The following is a 14897-nucleotide window of genomic DNA, read 5'->3' as shown; positions in this document are numbered from 1 at the left end:
AGCAACAAAATGAAGAAATTTATGAATTAAATTTTCATAAAATACATCAATTAGCTTACCAGTAGAAACCTGGCACAACAGGAAAGTCTAAGATAATGCATTCAAATTACTGAAAGAAAAAAAAAAGAAAAATACTGACAATGAATAGCGAAATGTCAAGCATATTTTCCTTCAGAAAATAATGGAAAGATTTTTCCCAAACATTCAGTAGTATTTTATCCCTGCTAGATTAGTTCTAAGAGATGCTACTTTCTCCAAGTTCAAGTGAAAATATACTAGTCATTAATGTGAAAATTGATGAAAATATAAAACAAACAATGACTGGATTTACAATAGTATTATATAGTGGTATATCTAAATCATTTTTATTTTTATTAATTTTATTGAGAAAAAAATAACAATGAGAAAGTTTCAAAATCGATTAATAGGACAGTTTCAATAATTAATATATTTCATATTTTTGTGTTTGTAGTAGTTATTCATAGTACAAGATGCAGACATGATATCCTGTCCAAACACTATTAGAACAAATCTTTCCTTTCATTGAATTAACGGCAGGGTTAGGGTTGTGGAGCCAATTAGGAAGCTTACTACAAAGTGGTCCTTCATTTGTATCCCCTTGCTTTGTTTAGTTTTATCAGAGATGGGTATTCCATTGCCATTTAAATATTGTAGGAGCATGAATTCAGCAAAATAATCCAACATAGTCTAGTAGTCCATAATAGTAGTGGGTTATCTGGAGGACTGGCAATGTCAGAATTCATTTTTAAATCAGGTATAAATGTTAAAAAACAAAGTATTAAAAACTACAGCTGGAATAAATGGTTAACAGGCATAAGACCAGGATGAGAATGGGTTATCAATAACATTAAAAGTAGGACACACAAGAGGATAAAGTGTAAATACTTCTATGCAAAATAGAATTTTAAAGATATTTGGTATAAGACTAGTTGTTGAAAGAAAAGAAGCCTATGAGATACACAGAAAATGAAGAGAAACTAATACAAATATGTATATGTGTGTATATATATATATATATATATATATACATATATATTAATTAAAAGGGAAAACAACAGAAGGAATGAAAGATCTCTGAAAGTCAGGAAACAAGAGGCAAAACTCTATTTTTACCTATTAATAATTACGTTAAAAAATTCATTATGCTTACTACTGGGGTATATTTTCATCCACTTACATAGTGCATTGTATCTGAATCTTGCACAAGAAATTTTCAAAGAATACGAAGGACTGTGTGTACAAATCAGTGACGCTGGCTGACACGAACGTCCGTCTCCAACATGCAGTCCATTCTTTTGAAGGGCTGACGCCATCACTTGCAGCATGTGACATCTGTTTAGCCAACGTCACCGCTTCGCCTGGACCCTCATAATTCACCCCATAATTATTCTTATTTAAGCAGAACTGAACATTGATTCCTTGTCATTTTAGCCAGACCCATGAGCTATTTTCAAAAATGAATCATGAGTATCTGCCAAATTGTAGGACGTTGCCTATAGAACTAAGACCGACAGAATCCTAGCAGTGTGGCCATAGATTGTTACAACTACCTCAGGGATTTCTGCAAAAGGCTGATGGAGAAGAAATTCAGGTACCCTGGCTCACAATAAGCAAATAAATAAATATTAAAAAAGAATTAAAGACCTAGAATTAAAGCTGAAGACACTAACTTTGAAGAAGACATTTCTTGATGGAGGGGGTAGAATAGATTTCTGGTGGCTGAGGAAACAAAAATCTTGTGTAAATTTAAGAGAAATTGTCACTGCTACAGGAGAGTAGTTAGAGCAAAATAATTTAAGGTATTTATTTACTTACTTTTATTTTTTAAATAGATGTACCATTATACACCAAAAATACCTTAGTTTTATTTTTAGAAAAATTGTTTTACTTTTGAATAAATGTCAAGCAACTGTGATATGCATGGCAAAAATTGTTGTAAGACCCTGAAAAAATATAGAATCTCTCCCTTTTGTGTACTCAAGAAGATGCAATGCAAGACACTCACATTCTCAAAATAAACATCAGACAACCCTTAAGTAAGACTATGATTATAGGTTAGTCCATATGGGTTACTAAATACACCCCATTATTGTCACGATTGTCATGTGAGTTTTCTATATGGGAAAAACAAAATTCTTGCTCTATGCTAGCAAGTATTGTGTTAAGTTGGATCAAGGTTCCCACCTAAGTTAGATTCTGATAATACTGTAGAAATTGGAAAGCATGGGATTGTCTCCTTAGGATTATTTCCCTTTTCAAAAGTTATAATTCAGTGATTTATATTTATTACATTTACACCTTTTATACCTAAGAATATTTTCATTACCCTAAAAGTAATCATGTAGCTATTGTTAAGCAGTTGCTTTTGCTTTCTGCTTTTCTTGCCCTAGTCAGCATTCTGTCTGTGTAGATTTATTTGTTGTAGAATCTCATTGAATTGAATCTTGGAGTATGGGAAATTTTGTGTTCACTTATTTAACTTAGCTTTGTGCTTTTGATGTTCATAAGTGGTAAAGAGTATATCAGCATAAATTGTTTTATGGTTGAATGTTATTGTTTGCATGGATCTATCTCATTTTGCTTATTTGTTTGCCAATGGTCATCTTTTTCAGTTTTTGGCTATAGTGTACAGGGTTCCCATGACTATCATGTGTCTATGTATTTATTAAATCCTCTGCTTTCACTGTTTTAGAAAACGTGAATAAGTAGATAATGTGATAGCTTTATGCTTGAGAAACAAGTTGCCTTTTTTAAATTTTAGGACAGGGTCTAAATGTTGTACTATGTCTCACTAGCTAGATCAGACTCAGTGATTCTTCTGCTTTCAGCCTCTCAAGTGCTAGGATTACAGGTGCAGGGCACCATGCCTGCTCAGTCTCTATCACCATCTCAGCAGGCCCCTGAGGTGGGGCCGGCAGGGCACTCTGTGGATCAAACCCCGACCCCTGCGCTCTGCCTAAGCAGGTGCTTTAGTCTGCTAAGCTATCTGGCTGGCCCAACAAGCTGTCTCTGACAGCACCTCCATTTTACGTGGTTCACTAGGAATATTCTATTTTCTAATTTGATCTCATCTTCAACTGAACTAAAGAAGAAAATATTTATTTATTTATTTTTTATTTATTTAGCAGTACTGGGGATGATACCAGGGACCTTATGTTTGCCAGGCAGGCACTTATGCCACTGAGCTATCTTCCCAGCAATTAAAAAAGAAAATATTTGCAAGCCAAAGAGATCTTAAAAATTTATTATTTAAAAATGTATAAAAGTTCTCACAATGACAGCAAAAGAAAATGATTAATTCTTAGAATGGTCAATGTACAGACAACTAATGAAGTAACTTTTTAATGGTAGTGATGGATTAGAAATCTGAGTGTGAATGGAATGAAGGAGTACTAAAATGACCATCGATGAACTAGCCAGAGTAGTGTTCATAGCACTACCCCAACTGAAGAAGAAGAGGTGATTACTAGGGAGGGCATAGAACCAATCACATCATTGCAAATATTCAAGACTGAAAATTTCCATCAAATAATGCAGGTATATGAGGCCAAAATGAAAGAGAAGAATCACAACAAAAAAAGGCTTTCACTGGCCAACAAAGCAGAAATAATTTAAATTTTAGATTTTATTGAAAGATGGAAGAAGTAGGGGGCAAGAAATGTATTTTCAAACATCATGATAAAATGTAATTGAAACTAAGTTGGATTTTCAAGCATCACTGTGGCAGTTGATTGGGCTACTCTTCCTGAATTATAATACATCAATATCTCAGATTCCTTTTATATCCATTATGATTGTTTCATTGCCTTTATAACCTCCCAGAGACATAGCTATTTAGAGATTTAGCACTACTTTTTCTATAGATAAGAACTAAATAAGGTCAAAGTGACACACAGCAAGTAGAGATACAGGGCTGAAAAGGGAACATCCCATGATCCATTGTATTCATTCTACATCACCAGAGTCATCCAACTTGACATTTTTTTCAAATATTTTAAAATACATTTTCTGTCTTTTTTAATGTCATTGTAATAGTTTTCCACAAATATGTTGGGCAGGGAAGTTTTTAGATTTGATTTGGATTGATAACAAAACATGAAAGAAAGAGCTGTAAAACTGAAACTTCAATGGTGGAAAAAAATTAACCATTTCCTCCTAAAATGTAAAAACTAATTATTAATTTTGGCATTAGATGAATCAAAATTGCAAGAAGCATGGGCAACAGATGTTTTCCTCTAGGGAAATAATGTAGCTGACTTTACATTTTACATTCCATGCGACAGATTGTGCCACATTTGTGACCTTGCAGCATAAAATTTTCTGACTTACAGGACATTTATAAAACTCCCATTACACAGTATATTCAAATCAGAAAAATCCTTTTCATCCAGATGTGTGTTCACAAATATTATCTCTCCCTGTGCACTATGTCTATTGAATAGAATAAAGTCTTTGTAGTCTCATAATAAAAGGACGGCAGGCAATGACAAAGCACAGTTTGCAGCTTGGTGAGCACAAGTAACTGAACTAATATGCCACTCAGTCAAGTACACTTACTTCTAAGGAAAAAAAGCTGTTGGCTGATTATTGAAAAATGAATCATGAATGCTAATAAAATATAAAAATACTCAGATATTGAAATGTAATTTGAATAAAACATCTTAAATAATTACTGAAATATTTGCAGAGATATTTTTACATTTTTTCTAAAACAGTATGAGAAAACACGGTTTTGAAAAGCATTTGGTTTGCTATATAATGAACCAAATGGCTTGCTGAAAATTTGGATGAATTCCAGTTCAACAGCCACTATTCATATTTATAGTGACAGCTCATTCTGAGGAAAAAATGTTATTTTCGAATGATTGATATGAACTCAAAGAGGTGTGAAGAACTACAGTGTACTTTGTGCATAGGAGTTGTGACAGGTTGGCACATCTCTAATTCTGATTTAAAACAAGCCAGGGTACTGCAGTTTCCAATGCCATTAAGCTTATATGCCATATTAAATTATTTGATTCACTGGAATATTCCAAAAGCAAAATGTGCCAGGATTCCAAAACTTGAAGTCTCATTTTTGTATTACATTGGCACGTTATCTCCTGAAACTAATTCAAATATTTTCTTCCTTTAATAAGCGGAAACAGGTTCAGATATATTAATCCAACCTAATTATAACTTAGTAAGTGCTGTTCTCTAATTGTCAAGTGCAGAAATGTACCAGGTGAAGGAAAATGAAGACTGCCTGCCACCAAAATATAATAATAAAAGTTGACATTGAAAGAACAGGGTTGTAACTCTATTGGATGAAAAAAATGGGGCTTAATGTAGATTAACAGCAACATTTTCAACTCTGCCCATTTAGATTTTATTGATTTGGCATGTATACATTTTAATTTCTTAACTGTATTCCCACAAAGACCAATTAGTGTTTTTTTCAACATGAAATCATGCAATGGATAATATTTATACAATTTTAAGGGTGCCTTTAAAATATTCTGGTTTTTTTCCAACAGTGCAATCATCACTAATTGTATTGAATAATTCTACTGAAATATAAGCAAATGTGACTTTTCTGGTAGCTGTGACCCCCCTTCAAAAAATTGAAGAGGCTGTGTATTTGCATATATTTTACATATTTTACTCACAAGCATGGTACACTCCTTTATAGAGCTCTAATTATCCAATATCTCTATCTTAGTTCAGACAAATAAAGAAAAATACCAAAGATTCCATAACTTAAAGTTCTGGAAGCTTGGAAAATTAACACCAAGTATTTCATAAATTCTGATGGAGAAGTTACTTTCTCACAGATCACCATGTTCTATGAACCAGGTTTAAGGACTTGCTTAGAGAAAAAATGATAAAATAACTAATCTCATGGCCAAGCTCAAAGGCATAGCATCTGCCTGACAAACTAAAGGTCCTGAATTCCGTTCTCAGAAAAAAAAAGAAAGAAAGAAAGAAAAATCACTGATCTGTTCATGAACCAGAAAGAAGGATTTACTTAGGATTCTTTTGAATAGAATCACTAATCCATTCACCCATTCAGAAGAGTCCAACTCTCATGACTTAATCACCATACAAAGGCACCACACCTTATCGCTATAAAATTGGGTTAATATTCCAATACACGGATTATGCGTGGATATAACCACCCATTATACTGCAATTGTTGATAAGAGTGTTGACCAAAAATCAGTAAGTATCATAGGTCAAAACTTGTAAGCATACATGCTCTCACATATGAATGGGTATACCTTTTTGCATCTGACAGGAAAATCAAGTTCATAGTGTACACAATTTACTTCAGTATATCTAGATGTACTTAATTTTATTTTTATTTATTTATTTATTTTTTGGGTAGAATTGGGGATTGAACTCAGGCCCTTGTGCTTGCCATCTCCCTGGCCCTTGTACTTACTTTAGAGTAGGCATGGTAAACATGTCCAAAATTATCTTCAAATATATTTCTGTCAGGCTTTTGGAGAGATGCCTTTAGTTTTTATAAGGATGTCACCTGTTTAGAGGTAGAGTTCAACACTGAAAACTCTGGAAGAAAATAAATCTTATTGTCAATGTTTAAAGGAGGATACCTTTTTCTGCATGCTTTTCAATTCACCAAAACTAAGCTGGCTGTTTCGTTTGTGTTCGAAGGCCTATTCATACCCAGAACTTGCATCCAGGTAGGCAGCCCATTGGCTCTTGTGGCTCAGAATTTAGCCACTGCTTCCTATGCTGAAGGATTTATTTTTTGACCACATCAGGTAAAAAAGGGGTAATAGCAGCCCTCACAAATAAAAGATCTGTTACTAAAAATGAGAGAGATCCACATGGCTGCCCTTGTGAAACTTTCATGTTATTTTTGCCTTCAATGAATTTAACAATATCATTTTCAAAACCCTACATTTATGTCCATGTAGGTCATCATCTCCAATGAAATTTAACACAGAGAAAGGAAAAAAAAAACACTATTGAAGAAGAGGATAGATTATAATCAAATGAAATAATAGTTCGTTAATACATTAGTACAAGTGAAATTCATCTTACTTTACTTTTAGAAATTTATAATATATGACTCCTACATATTGATGTGCGTACCTGTTACACTGAAATAAGAGTACAAGAATTGAGAAATTTCTAAGGACAGCTTCATCGAAACTCTTCATTGAAAAAACCACAAAGAACTAATATTTAAGTTATTTTATATGGATAACATGTAAAGATGAATGTGTAGAGCTTCCAATTTAAAGTCAAGTGATTTACAATACATAAATGAAATATTCTTAATTTCTAGCTGGCTGTTATTCCATTTGTTATACTGCTTGAAAGTTATTCATTTAATATTCACACAGAGTGGGCTGGGGAGACAGCTTAGTGGTCTAAGCCCCTGCTTGGTAAGTGAAGGACTCAGGTTCAATCCCTGGTACCACTCTGTGCCGGTCCCAGAACCCCAGGCACACTGTGCCAACCACCAAAGCCAGGTGTATCAGTGTACGCCTGTAATCCCAGTCTTGGGAAGGCTGAGACAGGAGGACTACTGGGAGTCTGAGCTGCATAGCAAGACCATGCACCAAATAAAAGTTTTTTTAAAAATACTTTAAAGAATATTTACACAGAGCACTTGTGTGAGTAATGTGCTTTGCAAAAGTGTTCCAATACTACTCATTCTCCCACATATTGACACATTATGCTTATTTTCTTATCACTGTGTAGGTCTAATTAAAATAGTCACCAATGTTAGCTTATGTTTGGCATCCCAGCACCTAAATCCATTAACCTTTTTTCCTCTTGTTGGTATTTGCTGACAAACTTTAGTCTATAAAATCTGAAGTTTAGATATATAAAAGATAGTTTGGGATTATGACAAGTAGGAAAAATCAGCAAAGCATGTAAAGGTTGAGCTGGAAATAGAATATTCAACTTGAACTTTAAAAACCAAACTCGATAGATGATGAGATATTTTCTTTAGAAAGTTTTAAACTGTATAACCAGCACTAATACACCAGCTGAGTCCAAACGCCGCTGACCTTGGCAGTGTCTCCTGGGAAATATATTCAGCTCTCATGAAATTAATCTCTTGCATTGATAAAGTAAAAGTGATATTTCTTTCTCAAAAAGAAGACTTATTTTTAATTCCTTCACCTACCATGCTTGGGGCATCAAACTAGTGACTGTGGCATTGTGGGCCTTAACACAATCTCATTTACTGTTTGTCACAGTAATTCAATCGCAGAACATCAGTGCAGTGATCCTTTTTTGCAAGATGTGTTCTTTTTAATATTTTTCAGAATCTACAGTAGAGACTTCACTAAGCTTTTAAGTGTTTGTGATCTTTCACATGAAATTTTGGAAAATATATTTTATTCTCTTCAGTAGTTACAGATATTTGAATTTTTTAATTTTTAATTTAGATTGAGTAAGATATTTAAAATATTTTATTTTTTGTTATAATTTCAAACAGAAGACTACAAACATGGATGCACATATATCACTGTAGTGTGATGTTTTCCGTTCTTCTGGAAAAGTACCTAGGAGGGGAATAGCTGGGTGGAGTGGGACGTCAGATCCTAGCGTTTTGTGAAACTTCCGCACTTATTTCCACAGTGGCTATGCCAGTCAGTCTACAGTTGTTACTTTGTTATTAACAAAGCTATACTTTATTCAGCATTTTTAATTTTTACCTAAGATAATTTTTCTTAACAAATTTCCATTACCATCACCTTGCACTTAATTAAGCACCTTCTGACTATAATAAAATCTCAGGCTTTTCATAATTTTCTTTTCTTTTTTCTTTGTTTCATGTATTTAGTACAGAGTCTCACCATGCAGCTTGGATTCCTAGTGAGCCTCCTGTTTTCTACCTCCCTAGTGCTGGGATGATAGACGTGGCAGCATGCCTGGACTCAGTTGGTGGCTCAGCCTTCCCCAGGGGAGGGGTTGGCACAGAATGTGAGACCAGGAATCAAACCCTGGTCCCTGCGCTTGCCGAAGCAGAGCCTTAGTCTTCTGAGCTACCTTATGGGCCCTTTTCCATAATTTTCATGTCTTTCAATTGGAACATTACTGGTAGAGATTTCTTAAAATGTTCCTTGACAGGGACTTCTCTGATATTTTTCTCTTCTTATATAGCATTTATGAATATTTGAAAAGAAAATCAATATTGTGAATCATCTTTCTCATTGTAGATATATTAAAGATTTTTAGTAATATTAAAAATTAAACTTTTAACATATATGTATTCATATATCTGTCAATATGATGGAAATAAGAGGTAGACAGTATAATTAGTAAGAATGTGGAATAAATATAATGTACATATACTGTTATTGAGAGAATAAGTTGGTAGCAATAATGTGAAAAAATATGTATTAAAATCTAATAAATTTTGTAAGTTACGATTCTACAGACATAATTTCTCAATAGAAAATTGTGTATATCTCTACCTAAACTATTGAAGTATTTATTTATTTACCTATTTATTTGGTACAGGGTCTCACTATGCAGGGTGGACTCGCAGCGATCCTCCTGTGTTAGCCTCCCCAACGCTGGGATTACAGGAGTGTGACATCACGAATCATTTCAGTGGCCGGCACAATGCACCCAGGGTTCCTGGGCTGCCATGCTACGTGGTACTGGGGATAGAACCTGAGCCCTTGCACTTGCCAGGCAGGTGCTTAGACTGCTGAACTATCTCTTTAACCGCCACCTAAAATATCAATAAAATTTTATATAATGACACAATTTAGAATAATGTAAACTCAAACTATTCAAGAATTTTTTTATAAAAGAATAGATGATTAAATTAACATATGCCCACAGAAAATATGCTCTCACTATAGTTTCCACCTGTGAGTGTTTAAAGAAACTTTACTAAATCAAAGAAATAGATTCTCAATGCCACTAACTATTTTTAAGTGTTGCATAACTATAGGCCACCCAGGCTCTGGTATCTTACAACATGGACATGACAGTGAAGATGCTGTACATTTCCCCTACTACAGAAAGTTCTACTGGCCCCATGAACATTGAGAATAAATAACCGAAAATATATCTAAAATACTGAGAATGAAACAAAATCATTGTGTTGAACAAAGAAAGCATAAAGTATGTGTATGCTGCACAATAACATTTCTGTGAATCTCTGAACTCCAAATGTAAGTGGTGCTAGAGAGCAGAGGAGTGCTTATCATTGGAGGACTTACTGGCAAACAGAAATAAAGTAGGTTTCTGTAGCCCTGTTTATGTTTTGTTTATCTAAAGTGCTAACTGGTTGGAAATGTGCAATGGGTGGAAATGTGATCAAAGCACATTTTGATGTGTGTTCTTTTTTTAAATGTTTTTTATATATTGCAATGAAATATTTATAAATACAAAACATATCTCAAAGATTATTATTTGCACAGCCAAAAGGGAGGATATTAAAGTAATCCACATGCATAATGAGCAGATAATCAATAGTCTCAACAAGAAAATCTAAGCTGAGTCAGCAATGCAAAATCGTTGCTCAATAATCATCCATTCATAATGCTAAAGAATGTACACTGCACCACATGCTGCAGTGCTTCAACGCTGGGTGCGCTGAGCCAACCGCTGAGGCTGGGCATTGTGGCGCATGCCTGTAATCCCAGCGCTGGGAGGCTGATAACTAGAGGATCACTGTAAGTCCCAACTGCGTAGTGAGCTCCTGTACCAAAAATATTTTTAAAAAATAATGTGCATTTTTTCTTTTGTATTGAAAGAGGTTGTTAGCACCTATATTGAATTATATACATTCTCTTCTTCTCCATCTTACTATTTTTCTGCACTGAAATACCATATTACATTCATTGGCCTCAGCCATTTCTTTTCATTGTCATCATTCCTGCGTTCCTATCAGAAAAAATTCAGATCAAGAGAAAACCTCATCAATGTGGTTATAATGCAGATCCAATAAGGAGGTGCTTCAAATTGAGGGATCAGGTTTAGTAATAAATATTTATGTTAAGACATATAGAAAACCAGGGGTATAACTCAGAGTCACAGCACCTACCTGGAAAGCACAACATTCTGAGTTCAATTCCTGATGACAGGAAATAAAAAAGGCACAGCAAAACTGAGTTAAGTATTACTGAAAATATCATTGACAATCTTTGAAAATTCCAATTTTTTATTATATCTGTGTTGTCAGGGTTTGCAAGGGAATAGATTTCATACAAGACATATAATTTATAGGATTATTTTATACTATTCACCCAAAAAGTCAAATGCAGAAGAGTGCTAGAGAACTGTTCACACACTAGAGCCCCAAAGAATCCATCTGAGCACCTCAATCCCATGGCAACATCCCGCAGGAAACCGCCTGCAGATCTAGAGCCATGACAATGTCTGATGCAGGTCTGCACCAAGGATTTGCATTGGGAAAGTCCAGACATCAATAGCGTAATGTAGAAAGACTGCATCTGTGGGATGAAGGATCTGTGACAGCAAGCTGAGTGATCTGGATGCTCAACGCTCAACGTAAGGACCAAAGCTCTTCCAAAAAGAAACATAGCCATCCTCAGGGAGAGCAAGGACCAGAGCCCCTCTGATGATAACAGCTGAGTCGTGTCAGGAAAACCAGCATGACAGGCTCCTCCAGGAGAGTCAGCAGTGCACCAGCTTCCCCTCCAGCTCTCTCTTTATGCTGTTGGCAACAATCTGCAGATTGGCCTTCCACACCCAGCACCATGCTGATTCAGCATAGCTGGGTGTAGCAGGTTGATCCTTAGTTAATCTGCTATAATCTGCTCTTGGTTGAATCTTCCCTGATCTTGACTTCAAATACTTCTGAAAGCCTTTTTTGTGATTTGTTTTATTTTCTAATTACTTCTATGAATACAGATAATTACCCCTCAATATGTACCAAATGGAAGAATTTATTTATTAACTTAATAGAAACTCAGCATTTTAGTTAAGTAGATAATAAAGCCAGAGGGACTGATTGTAAGAAAGAAGATATTTCATATAACATATAGATGTATTAATTTCCTTTAAGAATGGAGAATGAATATCTCTGTAATTCAAAACATCTGTTAAAAATTAAAATAAATGAGTAACAAAAATAAATGCATTAAGACATGCTGAATTAACATAGGGAAATACATGTGGGATGTGTGCTTTATTAATATTGAAATATGTATTTACATGTGTGAATTATCAGTGAACATGAAAGTATGGAGAAATGGTGAGAAATAGGTGGCTAAACAAATGTAATAATGATAAAAGTGTCATAAAACAAAATAAGGGCTTGCCAAATAGCTCAGTGGATTGAAGCACCTGCATGCAGGTGCAGGGGCCAGGGGTTCAATCCCTGGACCTGCCATGCCGGTCCCACCTCCAGGGCACACTGAGATGCCAATTAAGACTTAAGGTTGGGCATGGTGGTGCATGCCTGTAATCCCAGCTCTTGGGAGGCTGCAAACAGGTGGATCACTATGAGTCCGATCTAGTAGTGAGACCCTGAACATAGTATTGAGACCCTGAACACCCAGTAGACCCTTCCCTAAAGTACAAAGAAAGATAAAAGGTACAAATTTATAATTTTACAATTATTTATAACCATCAATTAAGTGGATCTTTAGAATAATGAAGACAATGGCCATCTAGTATTCGTTAATATGGTATGGCTCTGTCTGTGTTCAAATTCTAATCAACTAAGAAGCTTTTTTTTTTGAACCAGGGATTGAACTCAGGCCCTTGTGCTTGTCAGGCAAGTGCTTATTCTACTGAGTTATCTCCCGGCCCCCCATTTTTTTAACTATCTTGGGTAAATAAATGGCATTTGTAACTTTTTAGTTCAGCAAGCATTATTTAAAACTTAGTGTCATTGTTTCTTTTGAGATTCATGAAATCCCCAGATCACCCTGTTTTCTCTTTTATACTGATACCTTTAAAACAGCTTTCCTTTTCTGATCAATTTACATGCTTATATGTGGTAATCTGAACAACTACTTGGAAGACAATATGCAACATAACAACTGCTAGATTCCTATTATCTTGTTTTTCAAAAATTCTGCATTGTAATTTTTCTTATTTTTCATTATCTTTAAAATTAAACACAAGGGGCTGGGGAGATGGTAACCACCCAGCAGAGAAGTATAAAAATGAAATAGAAGAAGTTAAGCCATGCTGTTATGTTGAGCTGTAGGGGACTCAGGTCAACAATTTCTGACATTGCCAGTCAAGCAGAAGACCCAATACTATTATGGGCTACTGGACTCTTTTAGAATATTTTGCTGAGTTTACACACCTATAATATTTAAATGATGGAACTTAACAAAAAAAGGGCATAAAGATGAATGTCCATTTTGTATCTGTGTATTCAAATTGGTTAGGATAGATATATAGTTACATTCTCTTAATAAATAGAATTATTTGTTCTAATGGTGTTTGTAAATAGGATCTCAAGTCCGCATCTTGTACAGCAATTAACCACTAGGAAGAGTGTATGCAGTGTGTTAATTACTGAAACTGTCCTACCGATTTGATTTGCATCTGTCTCATTGCTATTTATTTATCAATAAAATTGTGGAGAAAAAATAAAATTAAATAAAAAATACATAAAAATAAATTCTCAAAACAAATAAACAGCATTTTTAGTAGCATCTACATCCTGGGCATGCTTGGAGAATAAAATCAAATAAATAATTCTAATGAAATGTGAATTAACACATCTCTAATGAAACATTTCCAATTTTTTCATAACTATCATAACACAATTTCACTAAAATTATAAATGCCATGAATAGTAATGATGAAATCCAGGTCATTATACTGAAGTCTTGGTAAATTAGGTACATTTTCCTAACAGTCCAATCAGTAACAGTCACTTTAATGTGTATGACTTGTGCAATAAACAATGAGTATTTTATGGTGAAAACTATGATTAGTAATACAAGGTCTACACTGATTATAGATCATTTGTTTTCAAGAATACAGTCATGGTAAAGCCTGTTTATTATCACTTGTTTCTCATAATGTTATAGAGCACAAAGTAAAACCTAGTTGTTTGGATTCTCAATAAAAGTCACTTCTCAATAGATGCTATTTAAAAGCAGAAGAATAACCACGGCTTAAATTATATTTCAGAGTAATCGTTTAGGTAAAGTAATTTCCTGTTGCTTGCCAAAAGCAAATTTCAAGCTTTTGTAATAAGTGATGGTATAGCTAGAGCAAGACTTATGAATTTAAATTGTCACAAGAACAATTTAAAGACTGCAGTCAATAAAAATCCCATACACCCATCAAGAAACTGGAACAGCTATTTGTTAGAATCTAAGCCAGTTAAATAAATGCCTTTCAAGCTGAATGTAATGGTGGCTTGTAGTTGAGTGCCTTTACTACTACTTTTTTATTAGATGTTTTGTTTGATATTAGTAAAATGATTTCATTGACTATTTTAACAATATTACAGATATGATTGAACATTTGAGTATACAGGTGCATTATATAGATTTCATCTACTGTAAGATGATTAATTTCGCAAAATGGACAACAAAACACCTAAAATGTCTCAAATTATGTAACCTGTTCAGAAAAGATATATGTTAAATTCTTTATTTATTTATATTTATATTGTAATGTTTTTACATCGCTTGAGATTAATGATAGATTGCACATTGTAAATAAATTATTAAAAAACTTAAATGAATATAACAATAAAAATTGTCCAAAATAAAAATGAAGAAGAATTTACAGATTAGTCATATGATAGTTCTCTCTGTGTCACAATCAAGAAACTTACATTTATATAATTAGGATTCTCAAAGTAGAAAGAGGTAGGCAATAAATATTTAAAGATTTAAAATTTCTGAATTTAGTTGAACTTATAACACCACATTTCCAAGAAAAATGAA

Source organism: Octodon degus, unplaced genomic scaffold, assembly GCF_000260255.1.
Source record: "Octodon degus isolate 3935 unplaced genomic scaffold, OctDeg1.0 scaffold00157, whole genome shotgun sequence".
Classification (NCBI taxonomy): domain Eukaryota; kingdom Metazoa; phylum Chordata; class Mammalia; order Rodentia; family Octodontidae; genus Octodon; species Octodon degus.
The sequence above is the reverse complement of the archived record's forward strand: the minus strand, read 5'-3'. Positions refer to the sequence as shown.